The 12,943-nt window shown below is 41.6% G+C and overlaps 1 non-coding gene across 1 annotated transcript; it reads right to left on the bottom strand.

Annotated features, from left to right (window-relative positions):
• Positions 1–7,428: 7,428 nt before the first annotated feature.
• Positions 7,429–7,535, bottom strand: LOC132673976 (U6 spliceosomal RNA). Its single transcript, XR_009608307.2, has one exon. It is a non-coding gene; the product is annotated as a U6 spliceosomal RNA (small nuclear RNA).
• Between the last annotated feature and the right edge of the window lie 5,408 nt (positions 7,536–12,943).

Raw genomic sequence — 12,943 nt, 5'->3', positions numbered from 1 at the left:
GCCTCGTCTAATCAGTTGACCTGGGACAGAATAAAAATGCTGAGAGAAAACTCCTGCCTGACTGCCTTTGAACTGAAATATCAGTCGCAAGTCTGCCTGTGTTCAAAATGATCTGTTCTCCTGGGTGTCCATTTTGATGACTCACCATACAGAACTTGACCGCTGTGCGATGTGCCAAGGGTACCTGAAATCACAAGGAGAAAATTCTCCGTCTCCTGGGACCACCCTTTCTAGTCAATGGTAAGTAATTAAAAACCTTTTTTTTTTTTTTTTTAGTGTTTATTTATATTTGAGAGAGAGAGAGACAGGGTGCAAGTAGGAGAGGGGCAGAGAGAGAGAAAGAGAGAGAGAGAGAGAGAGAGAGGGAAGGAGGGAGACACAGAATCTGAAACAGGCTCCAGGCTCTGAGCTGTCAGCACACAGTCCGCAGTGGGGTTTGAACTCGCGGGATCATGACCTAGGCGGAAGTCAGACGCCTAACCGACCGAGCCACCAAGGCACCCCTAGTCAATGGTAAGCAGTTCTTAAATATATTTTTATGTTAATACAACATGGATATACTGTGGAGAAGAATGTGATACATATTGTCGAACTTAACACAGTACTTCAGTCATCTTTTCTGCCCCATTGGTAAAAACTTCGAGAAACACCGCTAGTGACTGCCATACCTGCTATCTTCCACCTCCTTGCTCATGGCATTCCTTGAGGCCAGGCTACTTTGCAGTTGCCATCTGATTATTCCTCGCTGTGGCTGGCACAGGGCATTCAAAAACTGATACTGGTTGAATCGCTCTGTGCCTGACTGAGAGGATCCTGTGCCTGGATTCCCCATACGAGCGTCAGACAAACCTCAATTGAATCTGACTCCGTCCCTCATAGTAATGTGACCTTGAGCGAACTACGTAACGTAACGTCTCTGAGATTCCATTTCCTTATCTGTAAAATCTAGAATAAAATGCCCATTGCATGGGATTATTGTAAGGTTTCGAAGAGATGCTGCATAAAGAACCCAGCACAATGTGGGATACAAAGTAGGTACTCAAGTAATAAGAGCTGTGACCGTGGTCCTGATGACGCTGGGGACGTTGATGATGCTAGCTTTATCTTTTTTAAAAATTTTTTTTAACATTTATTTATTTTTGAGACAGAGAGAGAGAGAGAGCATGAACAGGGGAGGGTCAGAGAAAGAGGGAGACACAGAATCCGAAACAGGCTCCAGGCTCTGAGCCATCAGCACAGAGCCCGACGTGGGGCTCGAACCCACGGGTCGCAAGATCATGACCTGAGCCCAAGTCGGACACTTAACCGACTGAGCCACCCAGGCGCCCCAATCCTAGCTTAGTCTTACCAACTGCAAGAAAGAACGGAAGCTGCAAAACAAATTAACAGTAATGACTAGGGGAAGACTTCCTACAGAATAAATTGGTTTTGCTTCACGTCAAGCGTCTGTTTTTATTCCATGTGGTAGAAAGGGTAACGTAGAACTGGTGTCTGCTCCAAGTTCATGGAGATATACTCACATAAGCAAACAAAATCATCGGTATTCTCTTTCCTAAATCTAAGTGTTAAATGGAAATCGCAAGCCTTCCTCATATTTTCTAAGTTAATTATGAATCAGATATAATCAATGATGCTATAGGGAAAGCACTAAAAATAAAAACAAATGTGTCTTCGGGGAACTGAGCTGTGAGAATTCAAAATCACTAGAGTCGTTTTTCTCTGCCCTTTTTGGTGAGAGCATTTTCAGATGCTTTTTTTTTTTTTGTAAGTCTCATTATTATAGAAGAGTGATAACGTGAACAAAATCTCTCAGGCCTAGATCGTGTCCTGAGAAGTTACACCCTCTGCTGTCAGTACAGCGAGGACGTGCGCGGCCACGTCCTAGAAAAGGGTGGTTCTCTGCCACCCTCTGTATCTGTGTAGCCTGAGAGAATATCACCACCTTGTCCCTGAGGGCCATAGTCTCTACTTCACCCAACCCATCCAGTCATTAATCAGAAAACTTCACTTCCCTGTGGCTTATGTCTGTGAGGACACTGCCACAGCAGGGCTGGCTGGGCAATGACTTCAAACATACCTTCAAGCCCTGTGCTTCCTAATAATTTAAGGGCCTTTTCCTGGCAGCGGGAGTGTTTCACTGCACCTGTCTGAGCAGGGCCTGTACCTGGAAGGGCGTGTCCACTGAGAAAATACCCACAATTTTCCAGGATGGAATAGCACAGGATATTCCTAATGGAACAACCCACACATCTTAATGAATAGCAAACATGATTTAGTGGGGAAACTGGGATGGCCATATAGACTGGTTTTTTTCCCGTCTGAATTCTGAATCAAGCTCGAGGTTTATGACGTGTGTTAAGTCAGGAGGAACAATGGGCCCCCTGATACTGAAATGCCAAGTTAGACTCGTTCCCTCAGGCCCAGGCTGGGCAGGCTTTCTTGGGGTCCGAACTAGGAAGCTTGTGGTGTGGAGAAACAGAGCAGGAGCCTGTGGGCTGATCATCCTCAAAAGGGGTAAGGAAGGGCTGGTCTTCTCATTCCCAGGTCCTCAGCCAGGTCTCACCAGCCTGAGAAATCACCCACTCTCCTCTGTGCGGAATTGGGTGTTAAGCACGTGGAGCTACCTTCAGTGGAGAGAAAAGCTAAGAAGGTGAGAAACAACTTTGTCCTTATGATGGCCCCCGCCAGAGTTTCCCAACCTCAGCCCTATTGGCAATTTGGACCAGATACGTTTTTGCTGTGGCCCTGTCCTGCACATTGTGGGATATTAGTGGCATCCTCGGGGCCCTCTCACTGGACACTAATAGCCCATAACCTCCTTGCTCTGAGTTGCAACAACTAAAAAATATCTCCAGACCTTGTCAAATTGGCCTTGGTTGAGAACCACCGGCCGAGACTCTGGTTCTATTTGTTATAGATCGGTTCATTCTGAACTCTTCTGTTGAGTACTCACTGTATCCCAGGCTGGGGGGAAAGGAAAAGATCTGGTTCTGGCCTTAGATAGCTGCGCCTCGTTGACGCACAGAAATGTGTCTAAGAAGAAAGTTGGTGGTACACATGAACGTCTCACTGTTCCCCAGACAGATTGGCCTCGAATCAGTAAAGCCCAGTTTGACCATGTGGAGGTTGATCTGTCATGCTTTCCATGATGAACTGCCTCTTAGGGAAGCCATTTCTCTGCGGGTCCTTCATTTCTGTTTTGAGAATGACTACTGTATCTGGCTTGACATGCAGAATGTATGCCTACAGCCCATGAAATTTGTTTTCTTCCTGAGTAATGGGGCTCTTCCACCCTCTGTCTCCATGGCATCTGCGAGATCAAAGCCATTTATTTCACAACAAATATTAAGGCCTGGGCAACTTAATCTTGACAGAAGGCAGAATCTCTAGGGAAAATGCAGAGAGTTTAAACAAAAATAACTCACTAATGCCTTCATTCCAGCGCTTCTGACTTTTATATACCAAATATATTGAAGTGATAGGATTGTTACACTTAGGATATCCCTTCAAGCAGTCATTTTTATGGATTTTTGACCGCACACGGTGTCGGCACCCCTAAACCCTCGTGTTGTTCAGAGTCAACAGTAAATTCGTGTTATGCTATCAAGACCTACAAACAAGATTCGCTCTCTGAGTTTTTTTTACTTAAAAATAAAGGCTCTGGGCGGGATAAACCCCAAGCCCTCTTGAATTTCTGAAATTCTATGACTCTAAGAAAATAACATTTAAAAATATCACCAATATTGAATAATCGTATCCATTCAGTGGCATTTATTGACCGTCTGCTCTGCACTTTGCTCAATTTCAGGCACTGGACCCACAGCTAAAGGGAATTGCTTATTTAGGCGTGAAAATACATATAGATACTTTCTCATGACACATATCAATGTTTCGCAAGACTCTTTGAAGAACCTCATAATGGGGTCTGCCTTATTTTTTAGTAATCTCCATATTTAAAGGTAAGTTTGGGAACTTACCCATAACCCTGAGGTATCTTGACATCTGGAAATAGGTCTCTTCCCCACCCTTACTAGCAGAGCTACTAGAATGGGATAGAATAAACCCTGGAAGGCAAAGGGACGGAGAAGTGTAGGGCCAAGCCTATACCAGCCTGGGATGCCTTAGGACTCACTGCTCCATTTCACCTCCATCCACCCAACACTCACCCTGTGTATTTGTCTAGGGAATACCGAAACCCTCCCCTCCCACAGACGAAATGAACAGACTTTTTCCAAAGAAGACAGAGATGGCCAATAGACACATGAAAAGATGCTCAGTATCACTCCTCGTCAGGGAAATGCAAATCAAAACCGCAATAAGGTATCCCTTCACACCTGTCAGAGTGGCTAAAGTCAAAAACACGAGAAGCAACAGGTGTTGGCGAGGATGTGGTGAAAGAGGAACCCTCCTGCACGGTTGATGGGAATGCAAACTGGTGCAGCCACGGTGGAAAATGGTATGGAGTTTCTTCAAAAAGTTAAAAACAGACCCACCCTACAATCCAGCAATTGCACTACTAGACCTTTCCCCAAAGAATAAAATATCACTAACTTAAAGGGATATATGCATCTCGATGTTTATAGCAACATTATTTACAATAGCCAAATCATGGAAACAGACCAAGTGTCCGTTGATTGGTGAATGGATAAAGAAGATGTGGTATATGTATGTTTGTATGTATGTATGTATGTATGTATGTATATACGCATACACACACACACACACACACACACACACACACACACAATGGGATATTATTCAGCCCTAAACAATAAAATCCTTCCATTTGCAATGACATGGATGGAGATAGAGAGTATTCTGCTAAGATAGAGAGTATTCTGCTTAGGTCAGTCAGAGAAAGACAAATACCATATGATGTCACTCATATGTGGAATTTAGGAAACAAAACAAAGGAGCAAAGAGGAAAAAGAAGAGAGAGAGAGGAAAGCCAAGAAACAGACTCTTAACTTTGGAGAGCCAACTGCTGGTTACCAGAGGGGAGGCGGGGGGGGATAGCTTTCATTCAGGAAATCTGAATTCTACCAAGAGGGAGAAAGATGGAGGAGAGGAGTAAAATGGACCAGACATGGGAAGTGAGAATATAATTGGGATCACCTCCATCCTGTGCCTAGGTGATCCCAAGTGCAGTTTCAGAATCCTTCACAACTCAGGCAGCCAAAACCACTCAACGATCCTGAGCACTAGAGATGAAACACATTTCTCTGGTTTGTTTGTTTTTTTTTTGTTTTTGGATAGGATTTATGGGACAAAAGATGAGAAATCATGGACAACTGAATCAAATATATTTCTGAATACTCACTAAGCAGGTGGCCTAGCAGGCCTGATTTGAAAAATGCCTTAGACATAAATTTTACAAACGAGGAAGCTAAGTTTCAGAAGGCTGTTCCGTGACGAACACCAACATAATTGATGACAACCATAAATAGCATGTTTCAATGGCATCACCATGTACACCATCCCACCCATCAATCAGAAGCAAGCATCTGCATTTTAAAATATGCTTATAATTGCTTATTATTCAAGTTGACTGTTGGAAAAGCACTCATAGTCCCATATACTGTGAGTAATTGAGTCTCAACTATATATTGTTAAGTGATTTGCATGATCTGGACCCTGAGGTCCTAGCCTGACATTTCCCTCTTTTCTCATTACTGGCTATTCACAGCATCCAAAGACATGACAGAGGCCCCAACTGTGATGCCCTGATCGCTGCCAGGCCCCAGGCATTGAAGCCACGCTTGCTGCCATTCTCTTTGGCTAAGTTAGACACATGCTAAAATGGATACAAGGATCCCAAAGCAATTGCCTTGGAGGACACTTAAACAAAGGCAAGTGAGCACAAGGTGGACAAGGGAAAGCTTTCAAGAACCTTGAAATTGAATTTGGAGTCACTAATACAGCTGGGAAATGATAGCGCCGAATGTCTCAAGGTCACTTGCTACAGAGAAGGGGCCTTTATTTCAAAGAAATTGCCTTGTCTGCCAGGATAAAAAGGAGACATATACACAGCAAAGAAAAGGAACAGATGCTGCAGGCCGCTACCAGGGGAGAGGCTGCAAAACAAATCATCGGCGAGAAAGGGAGTGAGGAACGCCACACGTTTCTTCCATCATGGGGCAAGAGGAGCTCTTCCCTCTCACTCACAGGACAGAAAGTAGGCTGGCTCCATCCAAATGGCCGTTTAGGCCCAGTAGGGCCATTTGCACAAATGGGAAAAGCTAGAGAATATATGATGTTCTCCACTGTGCCAAATCAACGGCTATATTACACCTGCCGCAGCTGGGTCATAAAAGCTGAAGCACTCTGGAACTATTTTAGACCACAGGGTCCCCACAGTCACAAGGTCCCCCCAGAAACACCATTTCCTTCTACCTGTGGATCCAACATCCAGCGAATTTCAGGAGACGATATAAATAGACTAAAATCTCCCTCATTTCTGGAGGGGCTATAAAGACACGGCAGAACCAAGATTTTTCTCCTTTGCTTCCTTCTAGAACTTTTACAGTTTTAGATTTCACATGGAGTCTATGATCTGTTTTGAGTAAATTTTTTTAATATGAAATTTATTGTCAAATTGGTTTCCATACAACACCCAGGGCTCATCCCAACAGGTGCCCTCCTCAATGCCCGTCACCCACTTTCCCCTCTCCCCCACCCCTCATCAACCCTCAGTTTATTTCTCAGTTTTTAAGAGTCTCTTATGGTTTGCCTCCTTCCCTCTCTGTAACTTTTTTCCCCCTTCCCCTCCCCCATGGTCTTCTGTTAAGTTTCTCAGGATCCACATAAGAGTGAAACCATATGGTATCTGTCTTTCTCTGTATGACTTATTTCACTTAGCATAACACTCTCCAGTCCCATCCACGTTGCTTCAAAAGGCCATATTTCATTCTTTCTCATTGCCAAGTAGTATTCCTTTGTGTATATAAACCACAATTTCTTTATCCATTCATCAGGTTGATGGACATTTAAGCTCTTTCCATAATTTGGCTATTGTTGAAAGTGCTGCCATGAATATTGGGGTACAATTGCCCCTACGCATCAGCACCCCTGTATCCCTTGGGTAAATTCCTAGCAGTGCTATTGCTGGGTCATAGGATAGATCTATTTTTAATTTTTTGAGGAACCTCCGCACTGTTTTCCAGAGCAGCTGCACCAGTTTGCTTTCCCACCACCAGTGCAAGGGGGTTCCCGTTTCTCCACATCCTCGCCAGCATCTATAGTCTCCTGATTTGTTCATTTTAGCCTCTCTGACCGGCGTGAGGTGATATCTGAGTGTGGTTTTGACTTGTATTTCCCTGATGAAGAGTGATGTTGAGCATCTTTTCATGTGCCTGTTGGCCATCTGGATGTCTTCTTTGGAGAAGTGTCTATTCATGTTTTCTGCCCATTTCTTCGCTGGATTATTTGTAAAAATATGGAAGCTTCACGAATCTGCATGTCATCCTTGCATAGGGGCCATGCTAATCTTCTCTGTATCGTTCCAATTTTAGTATATGTGCTGCCGAAGTGACCATGAGTAAATTTTTTATATATGGAGTAAGATACGGATCACGGTTTGTATTTGTACATGGGTATCCAATTGTTCTGACAGCGTCTGCTGAAAAAAACTATCCTTTCTGCACTGAATTACCTTTTCAACTTTGAAAAGGATCAATTAATCCATATATATGTGTGCCTATTTCCGGATTCTATTCCACTCCTCTGATATAACACCTTTCTCCTTTTGCTATTACTGCACTGGCTTGATTACTATAGCTCAGAGTAAGTCTTGAAATCAAGTAATGTAAGTTGTCCAACTTTACTCTTTTTCAAAATTGTTCTATTTTCGTTCCTTTGTATTACCATATGCATTTGAAAATTAGCTTATCAATTTCCTCAAAAAAAATTGTGCTGGGATTTTGGATTGGAATTCTATTGAATTCAATTCCAGTTCAAATGGAAATGTATTAGAATTAGCTTATCAATTTCCTCAAAAAAAATTCTGCCGGGATTTTGGATTGGAATTCTATTGAATTCAATTCCAGTTCAAATGGAAATGCGTTAGAATTAGCTTATCAATTTCCTCAAAAAAAATTCTGCTGGGATTTTGGATTGGAATTCTATTGAATTCAATTCCAGTTCAAATGGAAAACTACAGAGATTTTTCACTTAACCTCTTCATATATGTTTTTCTTCTTCCACACCAAACGATCTGGTTCCCTTGGACACTGAAGGTTATAGAAAGAGAACATTCCGTAATTATTCATTACCTTTATTCCACGTCACATACATGGTCTCTAAGTAATAATGTTCATACTATCACCACCAATATAATTATTGTTAACAATTAAAAGCTTTGCTTCTCTCTGTTCTCCTCCCATTTTTATAATGTACTATATCTACATTTTCTCAATATATACATACTCATCCCGTAATAAATGCTTTCCCTTAATTGATATTTTTCTTCTCCTTGAAGGCACACTTTCAATCCATTTATTCAATTTAGTTATACTTCGATTCCTCTGAAAGTGATTTTAAGCTGCTTGAAATAAAGAAAAAGACAGGAGTGCCTGGGTAGCACCGATGGTTAAGCATCTGAGTTCTTGATTTCGGCTAAAGTCATGATCTTGTGATTTGTGAGATTGAGCCCCAAGTAGAGTCGGGGTTCTGTATGCTGACAGCAGGGAGCCTGCTTGGAATTCTCTTTCTCCCCCCCTCTCTCTGCCCTCCCACACTCATACTGTGCGCGTGCACGTGCTCTCTCTCTCTCAAAATAAACAAATAAATTAAAAAAAGAGGAAAACACAGTTGTGAAAAAGAGGACACACGTATGCTAACCATAGTGTAAATGTGTGTTGTAATTAATCACAATATTTGGGTCTATGCATCCGAACAGCCAAGTTGAAGATGGAGACGTGACAGGTTACATAAATTGGCGGTTGTCTTTAGAAAATTTTTATTTTAGAGGCGCCTGGGTGGCTCAGCCAGTTGAGCATCCAACTTCAGCTCAGGTCATGATCTCACAGTTTGTGAGTTTGAGCCCCACATCGGGCTCTGTGCTGACAGCTCAGAGCCCGGAGCCTGCTTCGGATTCTGTGTCTCCCTCTCTCTCTACCCCTCCCCCCACCCCGAAAAAATAAATAAACATTAAAAATTTAAAAAAAAAGAAAAAAAAGAAAATTTGTATTTTATTTTGTTTTTATTCCCAAGACTCCATGCCAAAAATATTTTTCATATTGTATTAGTAAGAGACACATTTGAGGTGTATAATAACATTTTCAATGAGGGCTTCACGGAAATACAAACATGAAATTTATATGGAAAAAAGCTCAAAACATAATACTGAAGTGCAAGTCAGTAAGACTGAGTGATCTTCTAGGGAAAGATCTTTTTTATACTCTGTTTTTTAATACCTTCCTAGGTACCTAATGTAGCTCTCTCTATCTCTCCCTTTTCCCTTCTCTGTATCCCACTCTAACTTTATTATATGTATACATTATAATTATACAGAGAAGTATATATATATTTTTGTTTCATATTTATTTTTATTTTTATATTTATACAAAATACATACATATAGTAACATATACATATATATAACTTCTTGGTTTTCTAATTAGGAAGAACTTCCCTGCTATCAATATTACACCCAGAACCTTAGCTGATTCCTTAAATCAAGAGAAGACATTTGAAAATCAAGAGAAGACATTTGAAAATTTTAATTAGCCACCTCTTTGAAACTGCCACAGGTGCTTTGCCACCATGTTTATGCTGCCTTAAAGCCAGCAAGACATCAACTTCAGGGGCAAAGTAGAGGGAGAAAACATTAGATGCAGATGCAATGATATGGAAAGAAGGAGTCAAAAAATGAAAAAGTATAAGCTAGGCACGTGACAGTGGGGTGGGCAGCCGGAGAAGGGTATCTAGTGAAATAGGGTCTCTGAGGGAACAGGCCAAGAAAGGAAGATCATTCGAGATCATGGGCAGGGCACTGTGAAATTGCAGCAGGAACTACAGAGAATGGGTGTGGCTTGGAGATGTCCGAATTTGTTAAGAGGATATCGTCTTAATGGACAGTAAGTGACCCAATTATTGGGAAAGATTATCTGAGTAGGAGTCGGGTTGAAGAGCCAAGATGAGAGTCTCCTGCATGCTCTCAGAGTTAAAATTCCATTTGTAAAAATTCTGTGACAAAAATCTTGTCCCTATTGAACTGTGCTTCCTGATAGGCTATATGAAATAGGATTTCATTGGCTTGAAGGAGATAGCTTGCTGATATTCAGCTAACTAAATTCTTACTACCACTTGAGAGTAGGTGGGGCCTGTCAGAAATCTCGCACTTGTACAGCCTGGATGGTCCCACATTTTGATGCCAATTTCTCTATTTTCCTCTTGTTACTCTGTATTTTATTTTAGCCCTGTGTGGGCGTTCTGGCCTCTTCATTCCTCGAGGGCTACAATTGACTGGAAATACCCTCAACTGCATGGGGAGTTGAAAAGAACCCTTGATAGGTCTTTGGTCAATCACTTAAGAACATCTATTTCATCGGGGCACCTGGGTGGCTCAGTCGGTGAAGCGGCCGACTTCGGCTCAGGTCATGATCTCGAGGTCCGTGAGTTCGAGTCCGGCGTCAGGCTCTGTGCTGACAGCTCAGAGCCTGGAGCCTGTTTCAGATTCTGTGTCTCCCTCTCTCTGACCCTCCCCCATTCATGCTCTGTCTCTCTCTGTCTCAAAAATAAATAAACGTTAAAAAAAAATAAAAAAAAAAAAGAACATCTATTTCGTTGAAGTCATTCCTGGAATTTTTTTTTCTATATTACTTAAGTATTTTGTGCACCTTTTTGCTTCCCTCTCATGTAAGGACACACAGGTTAATATGAGAGAAGCATATCCATTTGACAAAGAAATCAAGCTTTTTAAGTAACAGCTGTGTATGGGTTAGTTGTAATATTAACAATGACTCCTTATGCTTTTTCCTTATGATGCTTAAGTAATATATTATTTGCATTCATAAATTATTGAAATTTTATATGAGTGATAAAACGTCCTCATTAAGAGAAAAAAATCTTACCCATGGGAAATTAAGGTTTTTCCTGAAAAGTGTAGAAAATATATTCCCTTGGGGTGCCTGAGTGGCTCAGTTGAGTAGCCAACTTTTGATTTCAGCTCAGGTCATGATCCCAGGGTCATGGGATCCAACCCCTTGTTGGGCTCTGTGCTGAGTGCAGAGCCTGCCTAAAGATCTCTCTCTCTCTCTCTCTCTCTCTCTCTTTCTCTGCCCCAGCTTGCGTGCTCTCTCTCCAAAAGAAAAAAATATATATATATTCCCTTAGTAAAACCAGATAGAAAGCCTGTTGTATTGGACAGAACACTGAACTTAGGGCCATAAGCATGGGTTCAAACCTTAAGTCTTTAACAAGTTGTATTTACAAGTTGTAGAATATTGGATGAGTCATTGAGTCACTCCGGGTCTTGATTTCTTTCTCCAGTTTTCAAGTACAGATAATAATAATTACCTCATGGGATTGTAGTCATGATCAAACGAAATAACATGTGAAAATCTTCTCGGTAAATGCTGAAATATTCTGCAACTGGAATCTGTCTTGGTGTGTGCTTATAATACTTTAGGTCTACTCTGTTTGCAAAAAAAAAAAAAAAAAAAATCCCCTTCAGACTATTCTGGTGAGAAACCTATCTCCCAAAACACCTATACACTCGGTCATTAGAAGTTGTCATTCTTCCCATCTGGAGAGAATGCCTGGCTTGTGTGTGACCCCTCTGAGCCCTCCAGGGAGGAGGAACCCATGAGGTGTATGGACAGTGACACTGATCCCAGAGCCAGCAAAGTGTCTCCTCCATCCCAACCCATGATAGCTTCCAATTCCAAAGAACATCAAGCCAACTATTCTTTTCATTTTCAGGGCAAGATGTTGGCTGCTTTAAGATTATGGATGTTATTTATATGGTTGCGAGCAAAAATGATTATACACACTAATATATTTTCATCAGCTTTTGAAAGACACCCCTCTGTCTGCACCCTCCCCCTGACGTACACCCGCTGGTTATGTACTGAAACATGCCATTAAAGAATAAGGTTTTCTTTTTGCTGACAAACAAAATCAGATGCTAATCAATAGGAATTCAGTTGGCAGAGATGTCTTGCTCATCAGTGAAATTACATCTGGATCTTGTTGGTTGATGGTAGGAATCTCCTTTGATGGGAAAGTAAAATGGAAAAAAAAATGTCCTCAGTCACTTATCATAAGAAAATATAAACAACTACAACACTCAATCAATCAGGCAAAGAAACAAAAAAAAAAACCCCATCCGTTGTTACGGTGTTACAAACCAGTTTTGTCACTCTATGCCTCCTTCCCCTATTATTATGAGTAAATAATACATAATTTTTAAGTTTGCTTATTCAAAATTTAAATGCTCTTTCTAAGAGGTTACTCTCAAAAACCGTTGGGGCGCAAACAGTTTAACAAAACTGTGTCAGAACTGACCCTTTCAGTCATATTAAATGGGGTTACTACCCTAGCTCTGTAGCTACTGTTTACCCTTTAAAGGAAACACATGAAACATGAGCATCTACTAACAATAAGTCTCCCCAAAGGGTCTCACTTAGGTAGACTGGCTTCACCCATCGGTGAAGATCCATCAGCCAAGGTGCAGATCTGCGTTGGAGGTGACGCTTTTGCTATTAACCAGGCTTTTCGCAAATGAAAAGGAAGTTGCTTACCCCCCCTTCTCTCCAAGAAATACGGTGAAGACAATAGAGTAAGGTGAATAAAAACCACAACCTAAAAATACACGCACAGTGTGTAACGGGATGGCCATTGACCCGGATAGAGTTTCTCTGTCAGAAAGATTTCTCATCTCACTATAAAGAGTTGTGATTCTTTTGGATGCATACCCAGCAGTGGTACTGCTGATTCACAC

The sequence above is a fragment of the Panthera onca genome, chromosome C1 (assembly GCF_046562875.1).
Source record: "Panthera onca isolate mPanOnc1 chromosome C1, mPanOnc1 haplotype 2, whole genome shotgun sequence".
NCBI lineage: Eukaryota > Metazoa > Chordata > Mammalia > Carnivora > Felidae > Panthera > Panthera onca.
This window is presented reverse-complemented; position numbering and strand designations above follow the sequence as displayed.